This window comes from Primulina eburnea, chromosome 5, assembly GCF_022965805.1.
Source record: "Primulina eburnea isolate SZY01 chromosome 5, ASM2296580v1, whole genome shotgun sequence".
Lineage (NCBI taxonomy): Eukaryota > Viridiplantae > Streptophyta > Magnoliopsida > Lamiales > Gesneriaceae > Primulina > Primulina eburnea.
Genome location: NC_133105.1, coordinates 31,636,357 through 31,650,238, shown reverse-complemented (window position 1 = coordinate 31,650,238; position 13,882 = coordinate 31,636,357).

Here is a 13,882-nt window from a genome sequence, read left to right as displayed (position 1 = left end):
CTTCGGAAAATCCGATCCGGTACACTTCGGACCTTCCGAACCCTGATCGGACGATCCGAACCCTGCATGTCTTCCACGTGTCCAGCCACCTGTCTCGGACGATCCGAACCCTGATCGGACGATCCGAACCCTGCATGTCTTCCACGTGTCCAGCCACCTGTCTCGGACGATCCGAACCCTGATCGGACGATCCGAACCCGGTTCGGTCCTTCCGATCCCACCGAAATATAATTAATCCAATAATTAACTCAAATTAGGCATCGGGATACTACATTCTCCCCCCCTAAAAAAGATTTCGTCCGCGAAATCGTGTCTGAAGAATGACAATTCTGAACAACAATACATTCAACTTAAGAATGAATTACAACTGAAAGTACAACTGAAATTACAATCATAACTGAAAATACTAAAACTAGAACAACTCTGGATGCTCTGACCGCATGCGACTCTCTAGTTCCCAAGTAGCTTCTTCAGTACCTCGGCGCTGCCACTGCACTAAGACAAGAGGAATAGTCTTATTCCGCAGTACCTTATCCTTCCGGTCTAAGATCGAAACCGGTCTTTCCACAAAAGACAAATCCGGATTCAGCTGAACTTCTGTCGGATGCAAAACATGAGACTCATCCGCTACGTATTGTCTCAACAAGGACACATGAAACACATTGTGAACACTAGATAGATACGGTGGCAAAGCTAATCTGTAGGCCAAATCTCCCACACATTCTAAGATCTCAAAAGGACCAATGAATCTCGGAGATAGCTTACCCTTGAGTCCAAATCTCAGAATCCTCCGAAAAGGTGATACCTTGAGAAACACTTTCTCGCCTGCATCAAAATGAAGAGGTCTGCGCTTGGTGTTCGCATAACTCGCTTGTCGATCCTGAGCAGTCTTAATCCGCTGTTTGATCACAAGAACTTTGTCCATGGCCTGCTGAATCAATTCTGGACCCTCGACCTGTCGTTCTCCAACTTCCTCCCAGAACAGAGGAGTACGACAACGTCGGCCATACAATGCTTCAAACGGAGACATACCAATACTCCTATGAAAACTGTTGTTGTATGCAAACTCTATCAGTGGCAGATGATCCTGCCAAGCTGGCCCGAAATCCATCACACAAGATCTCAACATATCCTCAAGAGTACGAATAGTCCTCTCTGACTGACCGTCAGTCTCTGGGTGATATGCAGTACTCAAACTCAAGGTAGTGCCCAAAGCTTGCTGAAAGCTGTCCCAAAATCTAGATGTAAATCGAGGATCTCTGTCACTAACGATACTCACGGGCACACCATGAAACCGTACAATCTCCTGAATGTACAACCGTGCCATCCGATCGAAAGTGAAATCTCTGTTATACAGAAGAAAATGGGCAGACTTAGTAAGCCGATCCACTACCACCCAGATAGCATCTCTATTCCCCACAGACATAGGCAAGTGAGTCACGAAGTCCATCGTGATATGCTCCCACTTCCACTCCGGAATAGGAAGATTCTGCAACAAACCTCCAGGTCGTCGATACTCAGCCTTCACCTGCTGACAGACTAGGCACTTGGAGACATACTGATAAACATTACGTTTCATACCTTTCCACCAAAATAAATCCTTATACATCTTGTTGCTCCCCGGATGAACACTCAACTTGCTACGATGAGCCTGGGACAAAATCTCCTCCCTCAAAGTGTCATCTTCCGGTACAACAACACGACCAGATAAGCACAAAAGACCCTCGGACTGATAGTGGAATCCAGAAGTATTATCTCCATCAGCCAACCGAGCTAATTTCTGAACCTTAGAATCAGACATCTGAGCATCTCTAATCCGAGAATACAAAACTGGCTCAGACAAAATAGTAGCTACACGGATACTCTCTGTTCCCTTCCGATGCTTACAATTGAATCCCATCAAACAGAAATCCTGAATAATCCCAGATACAGCACAAGTCTGAAGAGCAGACAATCTCACCTTGCGACTAAGAGCATCGGCCGTGAGATTCGCAGATCCTGGATGATACTTGATCTCACAATCATAATCCTTGAGTAGATCCATCCAACGACGCTGACGCATGTTCAACTCAGCCTGAGTGAACAGATACTTCAAACTCTTATGATCAGTGAAAATCTCAAATCGCTCACCATACAGATAATGGCGCCAGATTTTCAAAGCAAAAACGATCGCTGCTAATTCCAGATCATGAACAGGATAGTTTTCCTCATGAGGCTTCAACTGTCTCGACGCATAAGCAATCACATGTTCATTCTGCATCAGAACACACCCTAGTCCCTGTAAAGAGGCATCGGTGTAAACACTGAAACCACCAGATCCAGACGGTAAAGCCAAAACAGGCGCAGATGTAAAACGTCTGCGAAGTTCCAAGAAACTCTCTTCGCACTCTGATGTCCACTCAAATGAAACATCTATCCGAGTGAGCTGAGTGAGTGGTTTAGCAATCTGAGAGAAGTTGACAATGAAACGGCGATAATACCCAGCCAATCCCAGAAAACTGCGGATCTCGGCTACTGTCGTCGGACGCGACCAGTTCAATACCGCTTCCACCTTGCTCGGGTCAACTGAAACTCCCTTGCTAGAAATGACATGACCAAGGAATACAACCCTGTCAATCCAAAACTCACATTTACTCAACTTCGCATAAAGCTGATTCTCGCGAAGTGTCTGTAAAATAATCCTTAAGTGTTGTACGTGTTCTTGCTGATCATGCGAATAGATTGAGATATCAACTATAAAAACCACAACAAACTTATCCAAGAAATCCGGAAATACCCGATTCATCAGATCCATAAAAACTGCTGGTGCATTCGTCACCCCAAAAGGCATAACCAGAAACTCATAATGCCCATACCGGGTCCTGAATGCAGTCTTCGATATATCTCCCTGATGAACCCGAAGCTGATGATAACCAGACCTTAAATCAATCTTGGAATACACAGAGGTACCTTGCAGTTGATCAAATAAATTATCAATCCGTGGCAACGGATACTTATTCTTTATCGTAGCATGATTCAACTGCCGATAATCTATGCAGAGCCGCATAGAACCATCCTTCTTTTTGACAAAAAGAACTGGTGCTCCCCACGGGGACACACTGGGTCGAATATACCCCTTGTCAAGAAGATCCTGCAACTGCTGTTTCAATTCTTGCATCTCCGATGGAGCTAAACGATAAGGAGCTCTAGAGATTGGTGCCGTGCCTGGCACTAAATCAATGCCGAAATCCACTTCCCGAACGGGAGGAAAACCAGGAATCTCCTCGGGAAAAACATCCGGAAAATCGCAAACCACTGGAATGTCACTGATACCGACACTATCTGCGGACGAATCAATAGCATAGATAAGGTAGCCTTCTCCGCCCGACTCTAAAGCACGACAGGCTTTCAGAGCAGAAACCACAGGCATCGGGGGTCGCGCTCCCTCTCCATAGAAAAACCAAGTGTCGCCCTCAACTGGACGAAACTGCACAAACTTCTGATAACAGTCCACAGTAGCTCTAAACACAGTCAGCACATCTATTCCCAGAATGCAATCAAAATCCTCCATCGCAAGAATCATCAAATTAGCAGTTAAAACATTACCCTCAAACTCTAGAGGACAACCCAAAACTAGACGTTTAGCTAGCACCGAATGATCCATCGGTGTGGAAACAGATACCACAACGTCCAAAGAAGTGAAAGGTAACGCATGACGCTTAGCAAATCTCGCAGATATGAATGAATGTGATGCACCAGTATCAATGAGAACGTAAGCAGGTAATCCACATAATAAAAAAACACCTGCGATAACTCTCTCGTTCTCCTCAGCAGCCTGATCCTGGTTAAGAGCAAAGACCTGCCCTTGAGTACGCGGTCGGAGGTTAGAACCCTGAGTAGACTGTCCCTGCTGTGGTCTCTGATGAACTGAAGCCTGAGAACCAGATCCTGATCCTCCGCCCGTCTGTGGACAATCTCTCTTCATGTGGCCCATCTCACCGCACTTGTAACAAGCACCCGCAACCTTGCGACAACGCTCCGTCGGATGATCCTTCCCGCAATGCTGACACGGGCCCTTCTTCTTCCCAAAATGGTGAACTCCTCCAGATCCAGAGGAAGAAGAAGTAGATCCAGCCTTCTTAAATGCTTGGGCGCGGGGACCCAAAGAACTATTAGGACGAGCAGACTGCATGGCTCGACCTCTCAGTAAACTGCCCTCAGCCTGGCGACAACGGTTCACAAGGCCCTCATACGATGTCGGATCATCACAGACAACAACCCGATCATAAATCTCCTGATTGAGGCCCTGAAGAAAATGGTTATACTTGGCCTTAGCATTGTCACTGACATGTGGAACATACGGAAGCAACTCAAAGAACTTCTGCTGATACTCATCAACAGACAAACTTCCCTGCTTCAGATTGATCAACTCAATCGCCTTGGTCTACAGAAGAGCTGGCGGAAAGTAAAGCAGCATGAAAGCGGCTCGGAAATCGGCCCAAAGAACTCGACCCTGTCGCTGAACTATCGGTGCAGAGGTAGACCTCCACCACTTACGCGCACCACCCTCCAGCAAGAAATCAAGGGTATCAATCTGCTGCTCCGCCGAGCACTGAAAAGTCTTGAAGCAGCTCTCCATCCTCTCAAGCCAGTTCTCCGCAACATCCGGAGTCTCACCGCCCGAAAGAGGTTTCGGCCCCATCTGCAAGAACCGATGCATACTAAAACTCCGAGGCTCATCACGACGGTGTTGACGACGTTCTCGATGCTCTCGGCGACGCTCCCGATCGTCGCAGTCTCCCCAGCGTCCAATGCTGCCATGACTACTAGCATCGTCGTCAAAACCAGACATCTCTAGCTACAAAAGTTACCAGAGATTAAACCCAAAAGAACAGTTCCAAATCCCAAAATCTTAATGCATGCTCTGATACCATAAATGTAGTGACCCGTTCCAGAATCACCTACTAATCAGATCTTAAGCATGCAAAATTTAACATTTAAAACTGAATCAGGTAAACAGCGGAAAAACAGTAATACAACCCAATCGAATCTGTAAGTACAAAATACTTAAACAACCAGATCGAACTAAATTCCAAGAACAAATACCAACAACTACAAGTCAACCTCTGCCAGCTCCCTGTCCACTCCCTCCTGGACCGTCCAACCTGAGACCTGCCCCATCGAATAGGGTGTCCAAAACAGAGATAAACCGAGGACGTGAGCATAAAACGCTCAGCACCGAAAGCATGAGTATACAAGACTATGACATGCATGTATGCAAAATGTACTGGATACCAGGATCTGGGTATAACGAAATACTGCTCAGGTAAATGACGTCAAGGTATGTAGCACTCTGCGCCGTCGCACCAGGAGGTGGCTCCCATACCAAAACAAACCTGTGGATATACCGGTGACCTGACCACCGTCGGCCAACGGGGTCCAACCATCCACAACAAACGAGGGCTGAGCACCCTCTCAACAGGCTATCTCAAAGATATTCAGGCCCAACATGATTATGCAAATGCCGCATAATAAACCATGCATCATATGACAGATAATAATGCAACATATAAACATGCAACACACAGTAAAGTATACTCAATCCTGCTATCTCGGATAGTACTTTCGTACCTCAAACCAGTAGATCCTAGCAATCAGCCCTAGAATCAAGCCTGCGTCCGTAGTCAGCCCACTGATGCCGCTAGCTCCCAACTAGAGCACAGCCCCGCTACAAAACCACTAGCTCCCCGCTAGTGCCTGAACCTCGGGAAAAGACTAGAAACCCATCAGAAACGACTAAAACGCTCTGGAACACTCGGAATTGGCGAGTAAAAAGTGAAGCCTCGCACCTCTATTTATAGACAACGATCGGTAGATCCGATCCACTTCGGAAAATCCGATCCGGTACACTTCGGACCTTCCGAACCCTGATCGGACGATCCGAACCCTGCATGTCTTCCACGTGTCCAGCCACCTGTCTCGGACGATCCGAACCCTGATCGGACGATCCGAACCCTGCATGTCTTCCACGTGTCCAGCCACCTGTCTCGGACGATCCGAACCCTGATCGGACGATCCGAACCCGGTTCGGTCCTTCCGATCCCACCGAAATATAATTAATCCAATAATTAACTCAAATTAGGCATCGGGATACTACAGTTACAGACGACACATTGTACAGTTAGTACTACAGAGTCCTTATAAAGAAGATTCAGAAAGGAATAAAGATAGCTCAGAAATGACAGATTTGATAAATCAACATCGGATGATAATGCTTGGTATTGGGAGTGGAAGATTGAATATATCCTTGAATGGGATAAACAGACTTGATAGCAGCTGATAGTAGTGATTTGCTATGAGCTATGGTTTGGTATATACGGATGTTGTATAACCAGTATTGCGAGATTGACTTATCAGAGCTATTTTTAGAAATATCATCTGATATAAAATTGAGATTTCAGAATAGATTCATTTAGATGAGTTTCTGGTTTAAACTCTGTATACATTTTTTTTCTGATGTATCTGAATTGATTACTTGCGAGTTCGAGGACGAACTCAGATCTAAGAGGGGGAGAAATGTAAGGCCCGAGAAATTATTCGATTAATCTGAAAAGATTTGGCGATGATTATTATAATCTATTGTTGATAATTAAGATGATTATAAACGGAACGGATCAGATCTCGAGAGCCGAAAGAAGAAATCACATTATGTGTGAAGAATAGGATTGGCACACATGCGCGACATGTATCGGCGCACATGCGCGAAAATTACAGAAGCATCGGCGCACATGCGCGAGATAAGGCGCGCATATGCGCGACCCGTCTAGAATGATCGGCGCATATGCGCGACTTAAATGGCGCATATGCACGAGTTGTTAAACTTGTCTTTGCCGGGATCCGAAGGTCTCGCGCATATGCGCGGGTTGTGTCGCGCATATGCGCGAGACGTGTTATGTGAAGGTGTGTGCCACTTGCCTTGCTGCATGCATGGTATGTATATATATATATATATATATATATATATATATATATATATATATATATATATAGAACTCGTTTATCCTTCAGAATATGCAGAGAAAATCTAGAGTTTGGGGGAGAGTTTTAATTCGTGATTTTAGAATTCAATTTGCGAAGAATCCGTCCGTTTGTTTTTGAATCCGAGTACAGTACTAAGTTTCTAGCGACGACAGCTACAACTGGACGTAAGTTTTATTACGTTTAGACAAGATTTGAATTTATGATATTGTCAGAACTGAATATGAATCAGATATGATGTTTCTACTACCGTAGATATCGTATAATTGAAGTCAGACTGAAGAACAGATTGTTTATGTATTTGTTATGATTTGTGGAGTCGATTTGACTGAGATTTCATATCAAAATTGTATTGTTATTGAGATTATGATTGGTATTGTTATTGATTACGAAGTCTGATATCATATCTGTGATGTTTAGACTGACGGGGTTATCGAGACAGCATCGTTATGCCGTTGAAACATCAGTTAAATTAGCTTGTTCAGATTCAGATATGATTTCGATTGTGTTACGATATTGTTGATATAAATCATATTGTATTTTGTTCAGATATTGATCAGATTATGTACTGAGTTGAGTATTGATCAGAACAGATTCTGAACTGAGATATGTACTGATATTGTATTTATGTGATTTGTCATTATCAGATTGATATGGACAGATTTGACTTCGAGACTTCGTCTTCGTCAGACCGGGACGACAAAGGTATAATTCATGTGATATTCGGGAAGACATAACTCAAATCAGATCTCATTTGAGTTTCCCAATAAAATCACATACTAGATTAATGTTTATGTTTTGATATGATTATGCTTTGTTTATAGATTTATATGCATTGCATTTCATATAGGAGAGTCTTGACAGACAGTCATACCTCTAGACGTTCGGTGTATCGTTACATAGGAGCAGACACCCTCCGATTGTAGATTATTCGATACAGATATGACCGAAGTCTAGGAATAAGACGTACGTTACCCCGATTGGGAGAGTAGGTAACAGACAGTGACGTCTTATTCACACCGGGATCCCTAGAGTCAGCATGGAGTCGAGTCATGACATGATTTGACTAGAACTGCATGCGTTTATGGATGTGGTTTCATAGACTATGAAACCCATTTTTATTGCTTTCAGTCATGATAGTATGTTTTTATGATTTGATTTGAGTTGCATGTTTATCTGACTTGAGTTACTGTTTATTTGATTTGATTTCATTGATTATGAACTCTATTGTTTTGATTTCATTCATGACCGCATGTTTCATGAATTATATTGTGGATATACATGTTTACCATGTTTTATACTGGGATTTATTCTCACCGGAATTATCCGGCTGTTGTCTTGTTTTGTATGTGTGCATGACAACAGGTGGGGCTGGATCGAGGTCAAGAGGATGAGGAGAGAAGAAGAGTTAGCGTGGTGATTCCGGACTTACTGTAGATTTGGTTTATTACTTGAACTTAGTAACCGAACCTTAGACTTAGATTGTACAGTATTGTACTTTTATACTGAAATGTATTTTATACTGAGATGTATATTATTTAGTTCCATTACCTTCCGCATTTACATTTTAAAAAGAAAAATTTTTAGACCCTGTTTATCAGAACTGATAATTAAATCCCAGCGATGATTAAGATGATGATTAGCGTCCGAGTCCCCACACTTGCGTATTGATATTATGAATCTGATCCGATATTATTATCATTCTGAGTCCGTTTTTGATACCTATTGTATGAACCGTTGAGATTATATACAGTTCAGTCGAGTCAGAACTGATTTTGAAGTTTAAAGCAGTTCAGAAGTTTGATTAGACTGTTCAGAACTTGATTTTGATAGTCAGAACCGAATGCCAGGTAGGTATTTTTTTTCTTTAATTTATATTATTAGCTGATTTGTTTGTGTCAGATATTCGAATTTGAAATGACATGTATTGTCGGATGCACACAGTAGTAGATTCAGTATTATTCTGGTAACAGGATATGCGTGATAATTCGAATAGACAGTTTTGATATAAACAGATGAAATCAGTTATGTCAGAATTTGTATTGAAATGTCTAAATCGCTGACAGATGAAGACAGAAAGATAGAAATTTGTAGATTAATGATCTTGAGTATTGATTTCTAAATAGAAATGAGAGTACATTTCTATGGATTGTGTGATGACACTATTGCAATCTGGCCAAGATAGTAATTGTGATCGAACGATTGTTCAAATCTGTCCATGTTATATTATACAGGAAGAGATACAGACATGACCAGATGATGGGGATATATGTCAGAAACAGAGGTTAGATGTATTGAGTGCCAAAGTTAATTATGTCAGACTGTGATTTTCGTTTGATTTTATACTTGTGGCTGAGTGCATGAAATGATATTTCATCTATAATTTATAGATTTACAGATAGTCGGAGTGAACTATCTAGATACTGGAGAATATCCAGGAAATGTAGTGCTGGATTATAGCACTATTTGACATGATTCATTGTCACTTTTGAATTATTGTACGATAATAGCTACTAAACGAGTATCGAAATAGCTTGAGTTGAAGTATTGTACAGTGAAAACTGCTATTTTCCTTCTTATAGGAATGATATTGCAGTGATGCCTGAGATTGGAATTAATAGGAACAGAAATCTGATAAGAAAATGAAACTGATTCAGAAGAAATGAGGATAGCTCAGAATACATAGACTATTAAGCCAATTTCGGACGATGACTGTTGGTATTTGAAACCGAAGATTGAGTATATCTTTGACCGGGATATTGATTGTTATGAGTTGTTGATTGGTATATACGGATGTGGTATAGCCATTGTTCTGAAATTAATTTTATCACGAGTTATTTCATTGATATGAGATTATTTTCGTTTCGGCATGTCTCCTTCTTATATCTGATTTGAGATATGATATGATTATCTGTATAAAAAAATGGATTGCTTGTGATTTCGGGGACGAAATCATGTCTCAGAGTGGGAGAATTGTAAGGCCCGAGATATTATCAATTGTACGAGACCCCGAAAAGAAAATATTATTGATGGCATTTTTGTAAATAAGTGAAAAAATACTTGAATTAAATTTGATGGCAATTTGGTAATTAAGTGGAAAAATATTTGAATTAAATTTGATGGCACTTTCGTAATTATTGAGGGACCAAATTGCAAATAGTGAAGATTTCAGGGGCTACAAGGCAATTAATGGAATTGAGTGGGACACTTGTCCTCACCATGCAAATCGATATAAAATATTAATTCCTTCACATATGGTTTCAGCAAGAACGAGACTCAACCTTTTGAAATTCTCTCAAACTTCTGTGTACTCTAGGAAATTGATTGTGCCAAATTCGGTTATCAGAATTTGAATCTGAACATAGTTCTGAGATCCTCTCGTCGACAGCTACAACTGGACGTAAGTTTTGTTACGTTAAACATGATTTGAAATTATGATATTGTCATAATTGAATAAGATTCATATATGATGTTCTTATCATGTTAGACATCATAGAATCAAAGTCAGATTGAAGAACGGACTAGTTTTGTAATTGTTATGATTTTTGGAGTCAATTTGACTGAGATTATATCAGATGTGTATTGTTATTTAGAGTATGAGTTGTACTGATACTGATTACGAAGTCTGGTATTATATCTGTGATGTTCGGACTGACAAGGTTATCGAGACTGTATTGTTATACCGTCGAAACATCAGTTAATTGATATTGATCAGATTCAGTAGTGATTTCGATTATATCGTGATATGGTCGATATGGATTAGAGTGTATTTTGATTTGATATCGATCAGCGTATATTTTGATTTGAATATTAATCAGAACAGGTATTGAATTGAGTTGAAGATTGATATTATATCTGTTCGGTATTGTTATTATCAGATTGGGAATGAATCGAGATAGAGTCGGGACTTCTTCTTCTTCTTCTGAGCGAGAAGATAAAGGTATAAATTAATGTTGAGTTGGGATTGCACAACTCGAGTGAGGTTTGACTCGAGTTTACCTAAATCACATACTTTATTTTATTGCATTGACATTTGCAGTGAATTGACTGATGCACTTGTTTTCTTGAATTATAGATGACAGGTGTTAGACGATTAATCTTGTGACAGAAGTGCCTGATAGTGGTGGTATTGCCACGGGCACATTGCACGATGTCTCAAGATAGGATATGAGCGATAGAGCTACAGTCCATGACGGTTAGGTCAGGACACCGGATGTTTGGTTATATCGAGTAAATAGAATTGTAATTCTTCTATTACGAAAATTCGATATAGGAACACCATAATTGGTTATATCGTAATTCGATATAGGAACACCATAATTGGTTATATCGTAATTCGATATAGGAACACCATATTTGGTTATATCGAGTAATGGAATCATTGTTCCTTCTATTACGGAATTCGATATAGGAATACCACATTTGGAAACCGGGATCCCTAGGCTAGGATTGAGTATAGTCTAAAACGTAGAGTCACTAGTTTGAGTGACAGTTACATCGATTTATATTGATGGATGTTAATTTATGTTCCCGGATATGGTTTATGTCCCTTTATGTTCCTGATATTGGTACATGCTTAGAATAGGAGTTATTCTTGATATTGATTATGTTCCGGATTAGGGTACATGTTAGAATATGACTTATTCTTGTTATTGATTCATGTCATGATTTTGATATAGGATATGATTTTCTGTTATATGCTTTTATATTGTTTATATGATTGCATGTATACATGATTTATACTGGGATATTTATATCTCACCGGAGTTATCCGGCTGTTGTCTTGTTTGTATGTGTGCATGACAACAGGTGGGACAGGATAAGGGTCAAGAAGAGAACGAGGCTGGACTAGATAGCGTGGAGATCCGGGCTTCAGAAGCAACTTAGGATTCAGTATGGATATGTAGTTGAACCTAGTGGAATTATTGTAGATCATACAATAATTGTTAGGTTATGTGTAATATGTAATTTGAATTTAATTACATTACGTTTCCGCTTTGTATTTTAAAAAAAAATTTAGACCCTGTTTATTATACTTGATTATTTATTCCTAAAGACGATTAAGGAATGAATTAACGTCCGGGTCCCCGCATTTGATAGCCTTGAAGAGCTAGTCAATAAGCTTATAACTTATGAGATCACCATAAAACAGGAAATTATTGTTTTTATGGGCATCTCGTCAGACGAAAATGGCCCATAAGGTAAGGGAAAGAAATGTTCTGCCCCTCACAAGAAAAACAATCTCAATAAGAGGCAAACTCTGAAAGACACTTAAAAGGCCTACAAAGCCCGATAAGTTAGAACATATTTATTTCACTGCAAGAAGTCCGGACATAAGAAATTATATATACTAGAAATGTTCTGGAAATGATAAGTGATGTCCAAGTAAACTTGATTTCAACAACAAACAAAAGAAAGTTAGATGATCCAAATCCCACACAAATATGACACGTTAGACTAGGTCATATTTCTCAAAGAAGGATGCACAAGCTAGTGGGAGAAGGCATGTTTGACTTGTCAGACATAAATTATCTACACGCTTGTAAGTCCTGTCTAAAAGGAAAAATGACTAAGACTCCATTCAATGGAAACATGGAACGTGCACATGGTCTACTGGATTTGATCCACACATACGTTTGTGGCCCGTTAAGTGTTAGCACAAAATATGGGCAATCCTATTTCATTACCTTTATTGATGACCATTCGAGGTATGGGTGTGTTTATTTGATAAAACACAAATCTGAAGCATTTGAAAAGTTCAAAGAATTCAGATCTGAAGTAAAAAATCAGCAAGAAAGAAGTATTAGGCACTTCGATCTGATCGAGGTGGAGAATACTTAAGTGCTGAATTTTTGGGTTATCTAAAAGAGAACGGGATTCTCTCACAGTGACTCCACCAGCAACACCACAATTGAATGGTGTTTCTGAACGTCGAAATCGAACTTTGATGGACATGGTTCGATCTATGATGGGATTCACTGAATTGCCTACATCGTTTTGGGGCTTTGCGCTTGAAACTGCGGCAACGTTGTTGAATAATGCCTATACTAAAGCAGTGGATAAAACACCATATGAGATATGGATGGGAAAAACTCCCAAATATTCTTACATGAGAATATGGGGATGTCCTGATTACGTGAAGCAGACAGTGGGAGACAAATTGTATAGTAGATCTACTTTGTGCTACTTTGTAAGATATCCAAAGAATTCTGTTGGATATTATTTCTATCATCCCAATGAAGCAAAAAGTGTTTGTTTCAAGAAATGCCGTCTTTTTGGAAAGGGAATTTCTATTAGATAGAAAAGGCAAGATGATAGAACTTGAAGAAATTCAAGATACTCCCTCAACTATAGAAGTTTAACCCATTTCCCAAGAACCAGTAGTTGAAGTACAAGCTCCTAGAAGGTCTGATAGGGTTATTAGACCACCTGCAAGATATACGCTTCTTCATAAACAAGGCCATGTTGAGTCTTGTGTTGGATGTCATCCAATGAATTTCAAAGAAGCAATATCTGATACTGATTCAACCAAATGGCTTGAAGCCATGCAGTCAGAAATGGATTCTATATATTCAAACCAAGTCTGGACATTGGTGGATCAGCCTGAGGGAATCGTTCCTATAGGGTGCAAATGGATCTACAAAAGAAAGCTTGGGGTGAATGGGAAGGTAGTGACCTTCAAAGCAAGGCTGGTTGCAAAAGATTATACTCAAAGGCAAGGAGTTGACTATGAGAAAATTTTCACCAGTTGCTATGTTTAAAGTCCATTAGATTACTATTAGCCATAGCATCATGGTATGACTATGAGATATGACAAATAGATGTAAAGACTGCATTCCTCAATGGAGACATCAAAAAGGAAATT